The following is a 19,288-nucleotide window of genomic DNA, read 5'->3' as shown; positions in this document are numbered from 1 at the left end:
ATCCGTTTGATTTTGGCAAGGTGCCAAAAGCGAACGGATATGAGATTTGCCAAAATCTAACGGGTACTGCATTGCAAAATTTCGCAACATGGGCTTTTAAATCATTAAATAGTCAGAGATTAATTTCAATTTGATTGAAATTGAATAGGAATATTTCATAGCATAGATTTGACAAAATTGAGCGCTTAAGGGTGCTGTTACTTCCCTGAAAATAATATTGACGAAGCCGTCAGTTAACCTACTAACATTATGTTTGAAACTTTGCATAAATGTATTTTTATGGGAATTTATTCATGCATGTGATAATGTTAACACTTTTTTGAATTTTGTAGAATTTTCCAAAATGACGATTTGTTATTTTTTAAATAATTTATTTATTCATTTCGTCAAGTCAATGTAGACTGCATGCAATGATTTTTACAATGTTTGCATTTTTTCTATTGTTTTAGCTTAGTTTTTATTTGCTGCTTGGACATAGTTATGTCAATAGTTCCACAATGCAAATCAACACGAACATGTTTTTTTTATTTGAAGTGACCTCTGACACATTTTTTTTTGGAAACAATAGAGTCTTTATAGGAAATTATACACGATAACACATTTTTTTAATTTTTGGTATAAAAACAGAATTTAAAACTTATGTAACGCATAATATCCCTCTTCAAGATTTTGTTTCAGTATTCTTCATTTTAGAGCTGATAAACTCTTTCTTTCCCATAGTAGTACAGGGGATTTTAAATCTCACGTCGTAAGCGATTTGTGACCATTTTAGACTACAATAATTGGTTTAAAAAGGACGTGTCTGCTTCTGTGTGTGTGTGTATTCCCTCTAACCCCCACTGGCCGGCAGTGTTATTATGGAAGAACTCTCTCTACAATGTCGCATTTATGGTCATTGTAGACAGCTTTAGTCCGGGAGTTAGAAGGTGATAGCTCTATTGCAGATCCAGCAACCCATTTCAGAATGTCTGGCGAGTCACGCCCATTCCGAGGTTACTTTCACTCACAATAAGCCCCGCATGTATGCATCACCGTTATCAAATGGATATTGGTGATACATACACACTTCCAGGTTCGAAAATATTCTTTTCAACCCTGGCATGTATTTAGTGTAATTTTGATATTTTTTTTTAAGCGTTTTTTTTTTTTTTTAATAAATGGAAAGCTCTCACCATATTTTGCTCTTCCGCCGTCGTTATTTGCTTCTTTTGGAATCCCTTGGACTTTTTCTCTAACGCTTCGTATTTCATTTCGTGCTTCACCGGCAATTTCCTTCCGTAGACCGTCCTTGGTTGGTTGGTTCTAATATGATTCCGCATTTTTTGGTCGGTTTGATGTCCACCATATGTTATTGAATTGCCATGGTGATCTGGGACGAGGCTCACGTCCAAAGTCACTGGTCCATCGAGCGCTCCGTTTGCGAAAGGAGAATGAAAGAAATACGAAAGGGATCAGTTTCAAGAAGTGACAGTTTCATCAGATTCCCCAATTAACCATACTCAAGCAAAATAAGAATATACAAGCTATATTGCGACTATATGGTTACTTGGGTACTCATATGGCCGTCAGAATGGTTCATCGGTTGCGAAGAGAAGTATTTCTGAAAGTGATGCGTAATATTTCTCAATGTTTTGAATTTATCCTAACGTTACCTCAATGTTATTTCACAGACAAGCATACACAACACATTGAAAATTTATAATTATAAACCCTACCGCCATCTGTCGTATATACTTTAATGGGCAATACACTCAACAGATGGTTGTAGTGTGTAAACGTCAAACGCTAGGGAATTGATTATGTGCACCACAAATGGCAGTACTACCAACTAAGAAACATTTAAATTGACCGTTAAAAACGATTTTTATGAACGTTTTAAGAGTGTTATGTCTGCTTTTCTGTGATCATACCTTCACTATCGCAACTTCGGGTAATCTGCGGAAGTACTTGCATTTTTCTCAGGCACTTTTGAGCTAACTGCAATTACTCTCTCATACTCGAAATGTGCCACGACCAAATTGGCACAACGACGCCCTATACGCTCTCTGACCGAAGCGCAGGGAAGGACGTGTCTGCTTCTGTGAACAAATATTCATTTGTTAATTTGTTGAAACTCTTAGATTGCCCACGTACAACTGGTTCACTCAGTTACCTGAGAGTTTAGATACATTGACCTTTGGTGCATTGACCAATATTGGTGAGCATTTTTTTTTTATGGTTTGATTGATCTTGTCACGCTTCACAACAGTCGGAAAAATTCGAATCACGGCTAAATTTGTTCATTTAGTTCCAGATGAATAATTTACGATTATAGAGTTGGAAAGAAAACGAATTTGAGTAAAGGCGTATGTATTTTTTCATATGCACTGAAAGAAATTTTCCACAGATTGAATTTTTTGATAAAAATATTAAATAAAACGATGCAATGATTTATCAAATTGCTACGATTGAATTATAATTACTTTCCTCAAGTGTATTAAGTGAACTGAATAGTATTTTGTTTAAAATGATGTTCAAAATATTGGCCACTTATTATTAAAATACCAGTTTTCCGACAGATTATTTTCGTGATCTAGAAACCTAACTAACAATTTTAGCTGCAGATCAGCTTAAACAGACAAACATTTCCTTATGCAGCTATTTTTTTTTGAATAAATAAGCTTGTATACAGCCAAAGTTGTTTGTTTGTCTAGCAAACTTTTAACGCGTATTTTGAAAGGTCACAATTAGGATTTTCAGGCACACTATCGAAAACTTCGGCGACAGGAGACAACAAAAGTAGTTTTTATAAGTCAAAGTTATGAAAAATTTCCTTTATGGTCTATAACGGACTCTATTGAGTTTCAGAAAGGTTAATATGTGAGTTTTAAAGTGGTAGTTACATAATAGTAATTTAACAGATGTTTTCATTGTGACATTATTTCCCTTTTTTTTTTGACGGCTTAGAATTTGCATTCCTGGATTATTCAATTTTGGAGCATTTTTCATTATGATACTATTTTTCTGTTAAAATTGTATTCATGCAAATTTTGACCACCCCTTTACACTGAAACTTCCGTTTACGAAGTTTTTTTTACGCATTATTCAGTTTACATTCCTTTTTTTTAGGACGTAAATCCCAAATACCGTGTTTGTTTTAACGAATAACAAGTTTTGTTTTTGCAATTCTGGGAAACTGGGAAATACTTTCAAAGTGTTTTTATGTTACTTCATACGCAATTCAGCAAAGCAAAATGATGAAACATCTTTAGTATCCATAATTTAATAAAAATTTCCAATGGTGAACGTTCAATACTTAAAGATTTCTTATTTTATCGAAGACATTCCCGATTCCTCATCTCATCCCATCTATTTATCTTTACAAGTTTCAAAATTATGTTTAAAAACTTAGTCTTGGTAGAGATCTACCATTTTATTCGATAACAGTTTTTCAATAATCATCATTAACTTGAACATTTAGAAACATTTTAATTTAGATTATTCTTAAAGTATGGGTTAGGATAAGGTAAAAAAATTGGTACTTATGATTATTTTTAAACCATCCTGGAATACAGTTCACAAAAGTCCCAAAAATCGACAGTTTTGTTTTGTTTCCCACCCAATTGTGATGATTTAAAAAAATATATTCACAAGTAAAATTTCTGACACTCTAGTTTTCCTTAAAATTCCCTTATATTTATTAAGAACCAATTGAAATTATCTCTCGAACTAAACATTTCTTTAGAAATCTAGCCAACATTGTCAATCTTTGAAGTGCCAAACTCTTGAAAAGCAAGTTAATTATAAGAACTTTGAAAATATTTCAATATGTCAGATTCTTGGGTAAATTTAAGAATCAGTGGAGTTTCATGGAAGAGAGAAACTTCAAAATTACTAATTGGATTTAAAGAACAAACTGTTTTATAATTTTAAAATCTGATCAATAAGACTCAGTCCTTCAACAAAAACCAACTGTAATTTTCAAGAAAAAAAAAATATTGCTTTTTCCGAGTTTACTGAAATAATGAATCTAGCTTCAGTAAAAAGAAGATAAAAATAAATAAATAAAATTTGACAAAAGTTAGTTAAACTAAAAATTTAAACTTTTTTCTAGATACATGAAATTTAAAAAATAAATAAATTTGCGGCTGAGTTAGGGGGGGGGGGGGGGGGGGCAACTGGCTACGATTGAAATTGGGGGGTTTGTTATTCGTCCCAACGTTTCTCCTTTCCTGAGGTCGAAAACTTAGATTGTTAGAACTTCTACAGTCAACCTCAATTCCACCACATGATTTAGAGTTTCCTATTATAACCAAATTGAGTAAATTAGTGAAATGTCGGCTAACATGAGGGATTTTTTTTTAATGTTCTATTTCTCCGAATCGACTTTATTACAGTACCAAATAACAAACTAAGCGCACGCACAAATGCAGAAAAAATAATTCGCTCCATCAAAGCAGAAGATTTAAAATGCATATTCTTTAAAGAAAACAAAATTGAACACTTTATTAAATCATCACTGGATTAATCCATCAATTGGAGTATGTACATTTTCCACCAATAAATGTCACTATTTAGTACAGTAATGTTAAAGAGCAAGGTAGAGGAGCAAACATTAAAATACCGTTAGGGCAGCTTATTAGTTTCGCCACATTTAAGAAGCATGTAGTTTTACTATATTTATTATTCTTGTATGTAGCCAAACATATAAGGCTGAAGAGAGATCCACCCTGGAAGACGTTTTGAATGTTCATTTCCTAATCAGCTGTCAAAAATGCAGTCACACAGTTCGGGGGACAGCAGCTGACATTACTTCGTGACAGACGACGTGTGTACTTTCTGGGGGAACACCCTGTCTCCGTTCGTGTTCGTGTTTGACCGACGACCACCGGTACTGCGCCTGTCTTCTCTTCCTCGACGGAGTACAATTTTCTGGTTACAACCGTGTAGTCTACGTTCAGGGCGCAGCAGTATTAGTCGAGATGAAATTGGGAACGGTAAATCCCCGTTATGTTGTGCGGTTCTGAGTAGTTTCTTGTAAAAGGAGTTATTACAACTCATCACTTTTGTGGGTGAAAATTGCACTTCGTTTGTTAGCGTGATTAAAGTGTTTCCTCGCGATTGAGAAAACAGTGGATAGTTCAAGTTTAGCGAAGTTCAGTCGATTTGAATCCAGTGTTCTTTACCGACAGAAAATATTCCTAGCCAAGTTAAGTTTTATCTCCTTCGAAACTTCCAAACCATTTAAAATGTGTCCTTCAAACTGAAGTAGTGAGAAGAAGTTGCTGATCGTGGTGAAAATAATGGTTTGAGAAGAAGTGAAAAAAGGTGTGAAAATGTGTTCTCATTGGAAAATACGCCGAAGGGCAAAGGAAGTTGAGCAAGTCTTTGTAATTAAACCGCAGTGAATAGAGAGTGAAAAAATTAAGAAGCAAAGTAGCAGCTACTAGTGCTGGATAGAAAATCCGGTGTGTCAAATGTGGAATGCGAAAAAGTAAAACAGATAATAAGATTAGAAGTGGAAAGCTATAGCTTAATGCGGTTATAAAACACAAAATATCCCTATCCAGAAAGTCTACAGCAGTGAGAAGCTCATACGTTTGGACAAGCGACAAGGTCTCAACGTTCACGTTCACTTGCAAGGTACATGTCTACAACCATTTTCTTCGTCAACCTCCCCCAACCTTTAGTCACTATATGCATGCATCCACCTACTCGTGTTTGCTAATTAGTTTATTCTATAGACTTTTTTTGTCACTAGGGCATTGCACGCACATCATATCCTTGAAAGGTTTACTGGAGCACGAGGCGAATAGTATTGGATACAAACGAATTCTTGAAGTATTTCACTCACTCTCTTTGCCGTCTCAGAACAGTTGCTGCTGGTTGTAACGCAAGAGTGTGTTTGTGACAAAAGTAGCTGTGAACAAAAGTCGATAAAGCTAGCAAGCTAGCTCCCACCGTTTTGCGTGAGTAGGGTGGCAAAGTTCTGGAATAAAGAATCGGTATCCTGCTGACTATTAAAGTGTGCAAATCAAATCGCTTTTCGCCAAAGCGCTCGGTAAGCTGCCACTCTGTGTACATACATACGTGGGCTATATATTCTGGCCAGAGGCCACGAAGTCAATTTGTATGGAAATGAGTGCTACGGTGGCAACGGTCGAAGAAGAATTTTCCTGATTAATTACTGTGTTACAAAGTATGCGGATAGGAAATATCATTTCCCAAATTGAATTACTTAAAACTTATCACCAAACACGATTACTTCGTTTCGTTGATTGATTTATAATCCGTGAAATGGGCCCATCATCAATAGAAAGGGTTTAATAGGATTACATTTTCGTTGATTTGAATGCAGTGCTTAAATCTGAAAATTAAATGATTTTTTAATGAATTTATTTAAACCTTTGTCTTCTTTTAAGGGATAGCTTACATTTAAGGACTGTAACTGCGTTAACTTCTAAGGGATGTTGGTAATTATGTACTTCCCATATATATTTTTAGGCATTTGCATGGACAACTTCCTTTGCAGGAGGAAGTGGCGCCAAAATCTCCTTAAGTCTATCTACGTAGTTAATGGACAGCCTTACGTTCTTCTCTCGGGTAGGGTACATGTACTATTTTTTTTTTTACCTTAGTGGACCTCTTAATTATTATTTTCATATTCATAGAACATGGGTCATTTCAGCTCAAGTGTATACACAATTTTCAAAAGTTGTGGCCTATTTCACCGATTTCAGCCAAGCTATTTTGGCAAATTTGGCTCATTTTGATATTCAACGATGATGCCTCTTTGGGTTTTGGTCAAAACTGCATGGCTCTTTAAACAGAGATTACTCTGAAACAAAAAAGTTGTTTGCGTTCTTGACTCACCATTTTGAAGGTGTTTCAATATAGAATCTGATAGTTTTCTTAAGTATTAGTTTTTTGCGGAAATCCGGTGGAAAATCAACACTTTTTAAGTATTTTTCCAATGTATTTGTATTCTGTTCTGTATAAGTGATGACATTTTACTTAATATATTATTTTGAACATTTTTTCATTGAAATTTATGAAAGAAAATTATAAAAAGCTGATTTATTAATTTTGTCACATTTTCAGTAGTCCCAACAGTACAACACGTGATCGTATGAGGTTAAGAGAAAATGCTTGACTTAGATGTATAATGACTTCAGAGAAGGTTGCAAACATATAAAGCTACCCTAGAAGACGAGAATATCAAATCAATAGCAAGTTTTACCATTAAAATTTCGAACTGAACATAAAAAATTGCTAGTAGTTTGATTAATGTAAGAAATAAAACATCAAAAATAATATCAAACAATCTATGGGACCATAACAAAGTAGTAGCATAGTCTGTTGTTACCATCTAATGAATAACAAAAATCATTGCAGATAATTAACTCATTTTGAAATTAAGGGGGCGACCCCGGCGTAGTGGTTAGCATCCATACCTCTCACGCCAAAGTCACGAGTTAAAATCTCACCTCCAGACAAGTCACGAATGACCCAAGAGCGTGTGACTTAAATAATAAAAAAAAATAATTTGAAATTATATCTTCCCAATAAATGCAAAAAATGTAACTACTGTGGTCCGGGCGAATTGATCACCGGTGTATTGGTCTAAATTGGTTTGTTGGTGATAGATACCAAGAGAAATCTATTTAAAATTTCATTATGAGACTCCAATGGTAGCTTTGATGAGCTTCTCTTTATAACAGGTTTTTCTGTATAATTTTTAATCTTATTATCGTTATTGACGTTCAATAGCATTCAATATCAGTTTTCAAACAAACGAATCATAGGGTTGGAACGATTGTTGTCCTTCACTTAAGTGTTACATTTTTCATTGAGCTAAGTGCCAATCAATCTATTTTTGTTTTAATATGGGAAAAATTAATTATTTTCCGTGATATTACTAGTGATTTTAATAATGGCTACTGCAACTGCAAAATATATTCCATCCATGCTGAAAATAAATTTAGCACAGGGATTTAGGAAACTCCAATTAATTAATAATATCTCATTGAACGTCATTTGAAAGTAATTTGAGGGGTTTATCAATTTCACCCAATATCTATATTTCCCAATTAAGATTTTAAAACATTATATAATTTATTTAATGCACACCGTCTTCGACTACGTCGTACAGACTGATTACTTAAAACTAAAACTAGTTTAATCTAAACCTCTTATTCTATTACTAAACACATTTTTGGGCATAGTAAAATCAAATTCATTACAAACATCATTAAAGGAACGCAAACAGTCATTGAATCCAAAGTAAGATCTGTGGAATAGAATTGACAGTAACGGGGAGTTACGAAATCTGCGAGGAGGAATGTTCCTTGGAATCCGTTCTAGGAGTTCGGAACAGTCCACATTGCCGGTAATTGGGTCGAAGATAATCAATCGTTGCAAGTTGATACGCCTTGCTGAGAGAGATTCCAAATCAATCAGCATGCTTCGGTCTGGATAGCTAGGAACAATGACTGGATCATTCCATGGGAGCTGACGTAAAGCAAACCTCATGAAACTTTTCTAAATCCGTTCAATCGTGAGAGTATGTGTAGGGGGCTATTCATAAACTACGTAGACTGTTTAGGGGGGACGAGGTTTGACAAATGTCTACGGTTCATACAAATTCAAAAAAATTGACGATTGTCTACGCTGGGGAGGGGGTGGTCTAAAACCTCCATAAATCTGTATACGTAGTTTATGAACATCCCCTTGTGTAAAATGGAGACCACACTGGGGAAGCATATTCTAAGAAACTACGAACCTGCGAGCAGAATAGTGTCTTGAGCCAATACACATCGGTGAAACCAGAAGCATGACGACGAATGAAACCAAGCACATGCTTTGGCCGTTATGATGCGATTGTGTTCAAAAAACGTTAACCTGGAATCGATCGTAACGCCTAGATCGCAGATTGAGTTTACACGTTTTAGGGAATACAGTCCCATGCAGTATGGATGAAAAGTATTTCTATAGCAGCAGGTGAAAGATATCACTTTGAATTTTTTGCTATTGACTTGCATGCCGTTGTCACCGTACTAGACTACCAAACTATTTATATCTTCTTGTACTGCAACACAGTCGGCAGGAGAAACAATTATACGAAAAAAATTTAGACGATGATAGTAGCTCACACAAGTCATTCACATAGATGATAACAATAAGAGGACCAAGAACACTGCCTTGTGGTACGCCAGATGGAGTGTCGAAGGTCCTGGAGCGTACGGAATTCACCACGACGAAAGCATTTCGGTCAGACATGTACGAGTTGAGCCATTCCGTGATCCAGATTGTTGACCGCGCCAAGGATGTCGTAGTCAGCTTTGCGTTTCTTGATGAAATCCCAGAAGCGTGAAGGATTTTCCTTGACGGTTGTCTACAAAAATAGTTTTCGTGTGTTGCAGAAAGGGCAGCTTTGTACTCCAACTCAAGCTCACGGAGTCTAGCTTTATCGGATACACTTGTCGTATGGAAAAACCTATTGTGCAGCTTACGTAGATTGTTCCGAAGTGTACGTAGCTCTGCAGTCCATCACGGTTTGTTAAAAGCAGAAATCTCTTTCGAGGTACATGATGATTTATAACTTCAGAGAGAGATTCGTAGAAAGCTGATAACATCTGGTCTACTGAAGCATAACTTGATAATCGTTCCCACTCAATATTCATAAACATAGAATTCAACGACTCAACTACCACTTGTTGAATGTCTCAAAACTAAAAACAACACTCAATATTATAAGTAATCATGCAGAAAGATATCATCACCATAGCCTATTGAATTTAATACTATAAGTTAGTAAATTTTATTTAATGTAAGTAATTATTTCCATATTTACGTTTTATGAGATCAATGTGCCCCCGAACTATATTCAACTTAGAGTTCCGTTTATTCTCTTTGATTCAATGCCTCATAAAAACAATATAAATCAGTAAAAATAATTGGAATCATCTATGAAGAATGCCTACATTTAGCTGCAATATTAACTTCAATACTTAAAAAAAAACATTTCTTTCGATGTTCAGAATACAAAAAGAACTCAACAACATTCATCCAGGGTTATGAAGTTGGAGTTGGAGTCAAACACATGTTTGAGCATAAGGAGTCAGAGTCGATGAAAAAGAACCGATTCCGACTGTTATGAAAAAATAACATGAAACTAGAACCTAATTTGGTCCATGTGCTACTTTTTTGGCTCTTGACCGATTTGATTAAATTTGAATGCCTATCATGAAAACTTACGTAAAATAAGTCCAGCTATACTGATTAGTTTGATTTTATAAACCTCATAATACTACAGATCAAACCGTAATGCTTTCAAATATCTTTTTTTTTATAAATTGCAAGTTTCACGCTGGCATGATGTAAAGGTATTACTATTTTCCAAATGAACACGGTTTATAGGGCACATAACAATTATATCCCAGCTATTTTTGGTCAAACATGCAAGTGAGACAAACATAAAAATCTCAAATGAAAAGAACATAAACCATCAGCTTTTTTAAATAATTTCTCTGTATTTAAAAAAAAATGTTTGCTGCAATATTTAAAGCGGAAACAAATTATTGTTCAGCCAAGGGGTGGTTCTAAAATTTAAAACTTTACTACATACCAATTCAAAATTTAATACAGTCAACTTTGCCTGTTTCAATATTCAAGGGACCATCGAGTTAGGGAAGATATCGAGTTGTGAAGGTAAATTTTGGAAATTTGTATGAACAAAGACGTCGAAGTAGCCTGGATTTCCATCGAGTTAGGGAGAGTTGACTGGCAATCTGCCAACATTATTCAAAAGCACTTTGGTAAAACTGCGAAAAGTTTGTTGGTTTTGTTAACAGCTTGGCAAATATTATAAAAAAATCGGTTCTGTTCAAAATGATCAGAAGTAGTGAACATTTCCATGTAGTTTGTGGAGTAATGTTGGATGTTGTGATTAATTTCGAAGAAAGCTGTGAATGTCGTAAAACATTGTGATCAATTTCATTCAAAGTTGCGATCAAATTCTTTTGCAATTGTGACCAATTTTTAAAATGTTCGGCATTCCAATGCAAACTGTTGGCAATTTCGAGTTTTTTTTATCAAACTCATGGCCAATATTTTGGTAAAAAGACAATCAATTTAATTGAATATTATGATCGATGCTTACTAAAGGTGTGTCCATTTTGCTTAAATTGGAGAAAAATTGTGTTAAATTTCGCTAAAAGTTGTTAAATGTTTCTTGTCAATTTGTTTTAAAAGTTATGAACATTTTTTTTGTTACATAGGACAAACTCCCTAACCAAAACGCTAAAGTATATTTAAACCATTTTATTTTATTGTTTAGCAAGGGATCCACCTGCATGCATCTCAATTGGGGTATTCGAATGAAAGAATTTAAAAACAAATTACATTTTCCGAATTTTTAAACATTTTAATAATTATAGATAGAAAGATGAAAATATTTTTAACTCCAAAACTGCAACAAATTTAGGAAATCTTGTATTTCTGATAATTGTTTCGTTTTCAGGATTTCCAATGTTTTCTATAGTTCAGAGATAACAAAATATTCTGAAGAACTGACCATAAGCCCTTCCTGTCCTAACGTGGACAATGATCTATTTTTTTATAACCTGTATGAAACTTGAACACTACCCCTTTAACTCATCCACAAAGCTATGACCACCTTCAGAGTTACAGAATTAAAATTTTACAAATGACACCGTCTAAAAGTAATTATAGATATTGTTAGATATTGATCATTGAAATTTGAATACAAAATACTTAAATCTTAAGGATTTTTGGATTTTAGAGAATTTTAAGGAGAAATCAATGGTATTATTAGAAAACTTTATTCGAAATTCATACACAAACTTACTGGGAATTCTGATAAATTAAAGGAATAACTGAGAAGAAATTCAAGAGAAACGAGTTCTGATGATAGATCGGATTTTTTTATAGGATAATTTCGATAAATTTCAGCGGACAGTATTCCAATGGATAGGATAGTTCAAAAGACATTCCTAAAAAAATCACAAGGCAATTCTGAGTAAGATCTCAGGACCATTCTGAAGTGAATGCGATGTCAAATCGAAGACACTCGGAAATTTTCATAAGGTATTTTAGAGAGAACTATGGAGACTTCTTGTAAATTATGTAGAATTTGAAGAGAATTGTAGGTTCAATGAAGAGTTGGATGAAGAATTCTTAGAATCCATACAATTAATTCTTCTATGAATTGAAAGCTGCCAATGCCTTTGGAAATAGATAGTAAGCGATAGATTGCGTCCTTTGCAGTGTTTCTTCTGATAATTATTTTCTAAAAAAAAATCTGAATTTACTGAAAACTATTCATATCATAATTATAAAGAGCTTAAAGATACTGTATGGAAACTGTCAAAATTTTATGATAATTTACCGGAACATGATATGTAAATCAAGATATGTTCATTTTGGAGACAAGTGCTTTGTGGAGGACTGAAGCCCAAAGTTTGTCTTAATGGGAACAACGTGAAATGCTTGTTGAATAATGTATACCTTTTCCAATTAACATTAGTGCTGATTGATTTCAAGGAGGCTATACTTGCGTGCATTTTAATATATGTTGGTTTTTAATGAAGAAAAATTTATGGTGTTTATTGTACCACTCATCGCCACCAAACACACCTTCAACATATTGATTAAGATTATTATTATTATTTTTTTCGGGCCATAATAACTGCAACCAATACGTTGATCTTTTGTGATATGCTCGTGTCCTTTGTTATGTGTATGTTGTAGTAACTCATAAGAATAAAAAAGTAATAAGGTATTCGTTTTCGATACAGTTAAATCATACATACTTGTTGTTCTCACAAGAAGCCTCATTCAATTGAGAAGCTCCGCATCATTTGAAGCGTTCTGGGATCTTTCCAAAGACTTTCATCTCATCATAAAAAATAGGTCTTACATAAATCTTCATTCAATTGTTATGTTCCGTATTTTTGGAAAAATTCTGAGACCTCTCCAAATACGCTCTCATTAATCAAAATAAGTTTTCTTAGCGACAAAAACAAGCGATGATACTGATATTTGATCATGCATTAGAACCTTGGCCCGAACCTGTTTTTGTTTCCAATCTCAAAAATGAGGCTCATAACCGTCAACAAGAAGTTCTTAGAGCCTGATGTGGTACATCTTACATAAGTTATGCACCACTAAAACGTGATCTACCAGCGTTACTGGGTTGATTAAGATTGTTTTTTGGTGAATTTAGGGAAAATTACCATAAAATAGAATAGAAATGGAATTGAAATAAGTGAATATTTGGAAAGAAATCGAAGAACACGTGTGTGCTGAATTAGAGAACAAACCAGTGGAGTATCAGACGTGGAATTTCGTGAGATCTATATGTTTATGACTGATTCATTGCAACCGTATGCAGCCAGCATCGTTTAGCAACCGTATCCGGAGGCCCTACCTTCCCCACTAATAAGCCCTCAAACTCCTGTAATACTTATGAGAGATCGTATAGTTCTCTGCATCTCTCTTATGCAAGTGTTCAACCAACAATCCTTTCCCATCCCCAGCAGTTGCAAGGACTTTGCCAGAACAGTTCTCGATTGTTGGACAGAGTAACACCGATATCAATCCCCATTAACGAATGGAGGTGGTACTACTTTCATACAATGGTCTAGGACTTGTACCTCCGACGAAACTGTGCAACTAGCATAGTGCGAATGTGAATTTAGAACAACATAGTAAAACTCTGATAATAAATCCATGGTTATTCTTAGTTTTTCTTAATCTGGGGTAGTTTAGCACCAAATGGAATGTTATTATTACAGATGGCTTCCAAATTTATTTACCTTTCCATATGTACCGTTAGTTCTGAATAGGGGTCGCGAAATATTCGTTTATTGTTGAAAATGCAAAACTGCTGCTGGCGGCTAACCATGACCTACGGGTTTTCTTGGGCCTATTAGCTATTGAAACGCCATTGAGATTTTTTTTGGCCTATCGAACGGAAAGAAAATTGAATGCGCGTGCGTCTTTTGAACACTTCAAGTGTGCCTTTTGTTTTCAAGGTCTTATTTTGCGTTCTTCAACATTTCGTCTTGCAGCTATTGAATAGAAGCATCGTTTGTTTGACACGTTCACGCCGAAATCATAAATATATTTGATATTTTGTAGTAGACTCCCTACTAGTGATGTACCGAACATCAGACTGCCTTAGTCATCAAGCCGAATATCAACATTTTGCTCAAACACCTTGTCGGTCACTTTTTAGGCCGAATATCAGTTATCATGTTGGTGTAAACGCTGAATACCCGACCGAATAGCACTATTCGGTGCATCACTACCATATTAAAAAAAAAAAAAAAAAAAAATAGGAATATTCGAAGTGAGTTAACAAATATACATTGAATTCAAAGAGAATTGTTGAGTGAAACGCCGGACTATTTATTGATAATTTTGAAACGATCTCTGGGGAAATTCAAGGATAATATTTAAAGATATCTGCAAACATATTCTAGGGAGAACTCCAACTATAGTAATAATAATAATCTCAATAAGTATGAATGGAAAACTCATGAAATATATCTCGTATTCAAGCATGACATCGTTCGTATTTTTGTCGGTTAGCTGACAGCTGAGACCATCTATTATCAAATCGTTAAGAAATGCAACCCGACGCCGGCACGTCTCGTCAGCCAACTCATGCCTTTACCCATCAAGAAGTAGGTGTATTTATATGTACATGTTGTATTATGTCATGCTATATGAAGCTTTGGCATAATAAATTTCAAATTGCAATGCTTTGTGATGCTGAAGGTTATTTTTTATTTGACTTGGTTCATAAATAACGACAAAATACACATCTACAGACGCCGCGGAAAATTATAATACTCCTTCTGCTTATGACTGCCATAAATTTAAATTATTTTCATATATCCTCCCTTTACAAATGAAGCTAATCGCAACGGTCTCGGTAGGTTTAATTCGGCTGGACAAGTTCACAGTTCACGTAATGGTGGAACAAAATCACATAAAAATGTGACACCCATGCTAACAGGAGTAAAAGGGTAGGGCTGATGTGATAAATAAGTCGGTGAGGGAGAAAGGGAACGGTAACCTGTCTCAAATGTGCTTCATTTTTCAAATGGCGAAAAATTTAAAGCTAATATGTATCACTAACATCAAGGAGTCAGTGATGCCTGAAATAATCATTTTGTTAAAAGCAAAGAAAATCCTGTTAAAATCGAATGAATTAATTGCAAATATTTGCCGCGGATGATAATAAATAACTTTATGACCATACACAGTATTCCTATTACATTTCAACCAGGCCTTTATAATTACTGTCAACTTAGTTCCACAGGTGGTAATTAAGAGCTTTCAAAGTCTACACCATCATTGAATTGGTATATTACATTATGCAAGCACAATACTACTCTATGCACAGTGAATTAGTATAAACATCTTAAACCGGAATTCCGAGAGAGGGCCGTCGGGATGGTTCCATTTCGCCATTCTAGCTAAAGGAAGGTATTTTGATAGATCGACATTTTTATTTGTTAATTGTATCGATATTTTGCAATATCGGATTGTTTAATAGGAAAATATCGAATTCACTTATTCGCAAATCATGAAGTGGGAGTCAAAATAGTGGAATTAAATGAATAGCTTAAAAACAATAGGTTGAATTATAATAAATCAAAGGCTGTTGGCAGACAAACTTCTATCTCTTATTCTCTGAGTGAAAACAAATATTGTTAAAGTAGATATCTAGTTCCTAAACTGATTTTCGGAACGTAGGATTGATTGCTGATTGTATTCGAGTAGAACAAATTTCCAAGATTTGGAATAAATGAGAAATCAAGCATACTTCGTTTCCCATTACAGTTTCCATCTTAATAATTATAATTGAGCACGCATTCATTATTTTTCCGTAGCCATTAGGTCCTTCTGGGAGTTACGTAGCTGGGTAGTATTATAGTAGTGCTCAACACGGTCATTAGGCGCAAGAAAGTGTCTACTCGATTGTGCTGTTGCGTTTTCGTAATAACGACTGCTATGAAATGAAAGCTCTTCCGAAATATGAAAAGCGAACGTATAGTTTCTGGAAACGTTGATATTTATGACGTTGCAGTAAACAAGACTTGGATGGGATTGATATTTTATTGCCAGTGTAGGCAATACCCTTCTTAATAGATTGCTCATGAGGTATGAAATGTAATAAAATGAATCGTGATTGTTAATTGACACCCATCCTTTATAGTAGGGTAAATGCAGCAAAACTTCTTTTCTCGGTATTTTGGAAATCGCGATGTATAATAAAATGTGTACTGTAGGATTTAACTGTCTCTTGTGTTACATTTAAAAATTACATTAATGTTATTATTATTAATGTTATATTATTAGCATTAGCATTAATCAAGTTGCACAAATTCGTAGGTGGTACAAACCCTAGACCATTTTATGTGAGTATTGCCACCTCCGTCCGTTACCGTATTGACCGGGATATGGGATTGATCTCGGCCTCTTAGAAGGAAGTAGCTGTATCTCCAATAATCGAGAACTGTCCTGGTCACGTCCTTTCAACTGCTGGGGATGGGATTTTTTTTGTTGGACACTTACTTAAAAAAGATGCAGAGAACTCTACGACCTCTCATAAGTGGCACAGGAGTATGGAGGCTTCTTGGTGGGGAGGGTAAGGCCATACGTTCGGTAAACGTTGCTGGCAGAATTACGATAGCATTGGTTATGTTATATTTATGTGTCAACATAAAGTAAACGGGTATATGTGTGTGTGTGTGTGTGTGTGTGTGTGTGTGTGTGTGTGTGTGTGTTTTTTTTTTTTTTTTTTTTATAGTAAGGTTTAGGAAAGCTTCAAGAAGCCTGGCCTGTAGTGAAGGTGGCACGGTGTGGTATCCACTAGTTGCCTAGTGCAGCTCCACTAAAACCCATTCCTTACTCTCTCCTCTGCCTGGATCCCCCCGGGACCACTGTGAAGCGACTACTTCGGGGGGTGGCTGTGCTCATGCACTTGTCGTACTCTCAGCGCTAGCTGGCGTTGCTAGATCGCTGCTCTTCTCTCCATTTACGCTGCAGCTCTGACATTATCTGTGTGACTGCCCTGCTGACGGCATTCCAAGAGTCCTCCTCTCGACACATTTCATCAACGACATTCTCCACGTTAAGGACGGGCATCTCCGTTCGCACTGCCTCGAACCTTGGACAGTCAAAGACCACATGCTCCGGCGTTTCATCGACGTTGCCACACTCCGGACAGAGGGGTGACGCTGCGTGTCCGAACCGATGCAGGTATTTCCTGAAGCAGCCGTGGCCAGACAGGAACTGCGTTAGGTGGAAATTGACTTCTCCGTGTTTTCTGTTCACCCAGGTCGAAAGAATCGGTATTAGTCTATGTGTCCATCTACCGTTCTCCGTCGTGTTCCACTCCTGTTGCCACTTAGCCAATGACTCCACTCTCACAACTTTCCGTACTCTTCCGGCTTCTCTCTGCCTGTAGCACTCGCTGTCCTCCGCCAGGGTGATGCCGATAGGGATCATACCGGCGATAACGCATACTGCTTCGGACGAGATGGTTCTGTACGCACTCACGACTCGCATGGCCATGAGCCGGAACGTACTGCTCAGTTTCCTTTGGTTCTGCTTCGTTTCCAGCGCTGGAACCCAGGCTGGACCTCCATATCTCAGTATCGATGATGACACGCTGGCCAGAAGACGCCTCTTGCTATTGCTGGGACCAGCGTTGTTCGGCATGATTCTAGCTATCGCGTTGATGGCCTTCGAAGCCTTCTCACAGGCATATTCGACGTGGCTGTTGAAGTTTAGCCGGTCATCGATCATCACTCCCAGGTATTTTAACACACGCTTCGAGGCTATGGTGTGCTCCCCGACGGTGATTTCTGCCCGCTGTACCGCTTTACAGTTACTGACCAATAACACTTCCGTTTTGTGGTGGGCTATTTGCAGCTTCGCTCCTTTCATCCAGTTACCAATCATGTCGATTGCCTCGGTTGACAACACTTCCACCTCTTCCAGCGTCTCGCCTGTTACCGTCAAGACGACGTCGTCCGCAAAGCCAACGATCTCAACTCCTTTGGGCAGTTTCAGCGTTAGCACGCCGTTGTACATCCCGTTCCAGAGCGTTGGACCAAGGATGGAGCCTTGTGGAACTCCCGCTGTGATCCTAATCGATCTCTGTCCCATGTCTGTCTCGTAGACCAGAACCCGGTTCTGGAAATAACTCCTCAGGATCCTGCACAGGTAGTCAGGGACCCTCATTCTATGCAGTGCTTCGGTGATGGCCTCCCAGCTGGCGCTGTTGAACGCATTCTTGACGTCGATCGTTATCACGGCGCAATATCGATCTCCTCTCCGCTTCTGTTTGGACGCCTTTTCAGCTCTCTCGACCACTGTCCGAATTGCATCCACCGTCGATCTCCCTTTCCGGAATCCGAACTGCCTCTCCGACAATCCGTGCTCACTCTCCGTGTATTTCGTCAGCCTGTTTAGGATGATCCTCTCCAAGAGTTTTCCGAGTGTATCCAGCAGGCATATAGGCCTGTATGATGCTGGATCCCCCGGCGGTTTTCCTGGTTTCGGCAGCAACACTAGCTTCTGTATCTTCCACCTGTCAGGGAAGTGACCCTCGTTCAGGCATTTCTGCAGCACCATCCTGAACATGTCCGGGGATGACTGGATCGCCGCTTTCAACGCTACGTTGGGGATTCCATCCGGACCGGGAGCTTTCTTCACCTTCAATCCTTTCGCCACTACTACGAGCTCCTCGTTGGTGATTTCGACGTTATCTCCCTCTCCTTCTCCGTACGGTGTAGGTGGCCAGGTTGTTGGGTCGTGCTTCGGGAAAAGTCCTTCCACGATGACATTCAGCTTCTCTGGGCACATTTCAGCGGGCATCGTTGGACCTCTGATCTTCGCCATCACGACTCGGTATGCGTCGCCCCAGGGGTTGGCATCAGCGTCTCGACACAGCTCCTTAAAACAGTTCGACTTGCTCTGCTTAATCACTCGTTTAAAAGCGGCCCTGGCCGCTCGAAACACTTCTCTTCGTTCCTCTCTGTCTGCTTCCGTTCTTGCTCTCTGAACACGTCTTCTGGCTCTGAGACAACTAGCGCGGAGAGTACTAAGTGCCTCGTTCCACCAGTAGACTGGACGCCGTCTGTTATTTGGCTCCAGTTTCCTCGGCATGGTCGTGTCACATGCTCTCACTAACGTTTCTGTCAGCTCGTCCGCATTTAGATCTACGGGACTCCCGTCCACACGAAGTGCCTCAACGAACAAATCC

General features: G+C 37.2%; 1 protein-coding gene across 3 annotated transcripts in view; it reads left to right on the top strand.

Moving 5' to 3' along the window:
• Positions 1-4,941: 4,941 nt before the first annotated feature.
• eag (ether a go-go) overlaps positions 4,942-19,288 on the top strand; it is an 88,301-nt gene continuing 73,954 nt past the window's right edge. For all 3 annotated transcript variants that reach the window (XM_065236887.1, XM_065236890.1, XM_065236888.1), the window contains exon 1: positions 4,942-5,622. The gene's annotated coding sequence lies outside the window, so the exon portion shown is untranslated. The remainder of the gene's footprint in view (positions 5,623-19,288) is intronic.

The sequence above is a fragment of the Ochlerotatus camptorhynchus genome, unplaced genomic scaffold, assembly GCF_037179485.1.
Source record: "Ochlerotatus camptorhynchus isolate MF236.1 unplaced genomic scaffold, CSIRO-AGI_Acam_v1.1 ptg000577l, whole genome shotgun sequence".
NCBI lineage: Eukaryota > Metazoa > Arthropoda > Insecta > Diptera > Culicidae > Ochlerotatus > Ochlerotatus camptorhynchus.
This window is presented reverse-complemented; position numbering and strand designations above follow the sequence as displayed.